The 3,124-nt window shown below is 33.5% G+C and overlaps 1 pseudogene; it reads left to right on the forward strand.

Annotated features, from left to right (window-relative positions):
• The window catches only part of LOC138142436 (eukaryotic translation initiation factor 4B pseudogene), a 34,243-nt pseudogene that overhangs the window by 944 nt on the left and 30,175 nt on the right, over positions 1-3,124 (forward strand).

Here is a 3,124-nt window from a genome sequence, read left to right on the forward strand (position 1 = left end):
TTTCTTTCTTTCTTTCTTTCTTTCTTTCTTTCTTTCTTTCTTTCTTTCCGTCTTTCTTTCTTTCCGTCTTTCTGTCTTTCTCTTTCTCTTTGATCTTTTCAAGTAGAAAGTTATGCCAGTCTAGGGCAATTCCAATTCAGGATATGAACTTAATCTAAAACACTATGAATGAAGATAAAGTAATAGGAGAATGTATATTTGCATGTTAATGGTGATGTGCACATATATACACATATATAATACATACATATATACCTACATATGGAAAAGGAAGTCCAAAAGATCACTGCAAAAAAAAATTTCTTCAGAATTAGAATGGGGAAAATGGAAGCTAATAACTTTATGAGAAATCAAGATATTATAACATTGATACACAAGAATGAAAAAAAAAATAGAAGACAATGTATAAGAGCTCATTGGAAAAACCACTGACATGGAAAATAGATCTAGAGGAAATAATTATAAAAATTATTGGACTAACTGATAGCCATGATGAAAAAGAGTCTAGATATAATCTTTCAAGGAATTATAAAGGAAAACTGCTCTGATATTCTAGAACCAGTATTGAAAATATAAATCAGAAAAATTCACTGATCCCCTCTTGAAAAAGATCCCAAAAAGAAAAGCAATAGAAATGTTATAGCAAAATTCAAGAGTTCCCAGGTCAAGGAGAAAAGGAAGAAACAATTTTAGTATTGTGGAACAACAATCAAGAGAGCTCAAGATCTAGCATGTTCTATATTAAGGGACAGAAGGGTTTGGAATAAATTATTCTGGGGGTCAAAGGAGGTAGAATTAAAACCAAAAATCATCTACTGAGCAAATATGAGTATAATACTTCAGGGAAAAATATGGTGACTAAATGAAATAGAGGACTTCCAAGCATTCTTGATGAAAAGATCAGAGTTTAACAGAAAATTTGACTTTCAAATACAAGAATCAAGAGAAGCATGAAAAGGTAAACAGCAAGGAGAAATCATAAGGAACTTATTAAAGTTGATCTGTTTACTTTCCTAAATGGAATGCTAATATTTATAACTCATAAGACTTTTTTCAGTATTATGATGTTTGAAGGGAATGCACACACTCACATGCACACATATGTATATGTATGTATATGCATATCTGTGTATATGTATGTTTAAACATGTATATGTATGTGGATGTGGTTGTATATATTTACATGGACAGAGTACACAGGGTCAGTTGAATATGAAGAAATAATATCTAAAAATAAAATTAAGAAGTGAGAGAGCAATATATTGGGAGGAGGGAAAGATAGAATAGGGTAAATTATTTCACATAAAAGAGGCAAGAGAAAGCTGTTACAATGGAGGGGAAGGGCAGGAAGGTGAAAGGGAATGAGTCAACCTTGCTCTCATTGGATCTGCTTGAGGGAATAACACATACACTCAATGGGGTGTCTTAACCTACATGAAAATAGGGGGGAAGGGTATAAGAGGGTGAAATGATAGAAGGGAGGGCAGACTGGGGCAGGGCTTAGTCAGAAGCTAACACTTTTGAAAAGGGACAGAGTAAAAGGAGAAAATAATATAAATGGGTGGCAGCATAGGATGAAGTGAAATACAGTTATATCACAATATGACTCCTATGGAAATGTTTTGCATAACTACAAATGTATAACCTATATTGAATTGCTTGTCTTTTCAATGGGGGTGGATGAGGAGAGAAGAAGGGAGAAAAATCTCAAACTCAAAATTTTAAAAACCAAATGTCATAAAATTTTTTCTATATGCAAATGGGAAATAAGATATACAGGCTATGGGGTATAGAAATACATCTTGCCCTTTAAGAAAGTAAGGGGAAAAGGGGTAAAGGGAGTATAAGGTAGATAGGAGGGGAAAAATTGGGGAAGGGGTAATCAGTATGTTTGCCATCTGGATGCAGGGGTTAAGGGACAGATGAGAAAATTTAGAATTCAAAACATTGTAGAAACGAGTATTGAAAACTAAAATAAATGAATTTTTAAAAATTAATATGTTAATGCATTTTTTTTAGTTCTCAGTCACTTCTATAAGATTTTGAATCCTAAATTTTCTCCCCTTCCTTCTCATCCTCCTTCACAAAATGACATGCAATCTGATACACAATACATAAGCATTCACAACAGACATATTTTCCCAATAATCTTGTAAAGAACCAATGGGACTAGCCAAAAGAAAATTAAAAAAACAAGACAAAAAAAGAGCAAATAGTATGCTTTTGATCTGCATTCAAGCCCATAGTTTTTTTTTTTTTCTGGATGTAGACAGCATTTTCCACTATGATTCTTAGATCCTTGCATTGCTTAGAAGGGCTAAGTCTATCAGAGTTAGTCATTGCACAATGTTGCTGTTACTGGGAACATTGTTCTCCCACTTTTGCTCACTTCACTTATGACCATTTCATGTACATCTTTCCGGGTTTTTCTAAGTCCACCTGTTAAACATTTCTTATGTAACAATAGTATCCAACTACATTCATATACCACAACTTGTTCAGTCATTCTGCAATTGCTTGCTATCTCCTCAATTTCAAATTCTTGGCCACCACAAAAAGAGCTGCTATTAATATTTTTGGAGATATGGGTCCTTTTCACATTTTTTTCTGATCTCTCTGGGATACAGACTTCAAAGTCTACATCCAGATTTGATTGGATCAGTTCACAATTCCACCAAAAATATTTTAGTGTTCTATTTTTTCCCACATCTTCCCTAAATTTTATCATGTCCCTGTTTTGTCATGTTTACCTATCTGACAGGTATGAGATGGTACTTCAGAGTTGTTTTTTTTAATATGTATCTACCTCATCAATAATGTTTTTGAGCTTTTTTCATATAACTATAGATAGATTTAATTTAATCATCTGAAAATGGCATATTTATATCCTTTGACTATAGACTGGGGAATGGCTTGTATTCTTATAAATTTGACTTAGTTCTCTCTATATTTTAGAAATGAGGCCTTTAGGGGTGCCTAGGTGGTGCAGTGAATAAAGCACTGGCCCTGGAGTCCAGAGGACCTGAGTTCAAATCTGACCTCAGACACTTAACACTTACTAGCCATGTGACCTTAGGGAAAGAAAGAAAGAAAGAAAGAAAGAAAGAAAGAAAGAAAGAAAGAA

This window comes from Petaurus breviceps, unplaced genomic scaffold (assembly GCF_028583685.1).
Source record: "Petaurus breviceps papuanus isolate PSGF00001 unplaced genomic scaffold, PetGlider_PUasm1.0 90579, whole genome shotgun sequence".
Classification (NCBI taxonomy): domain Eukaryota; kingdom Metazoa; phylum Chordata; class Mammalia; order Diprotodontia; family Petauridae; genus Petaurus; species Petaurus breviceps.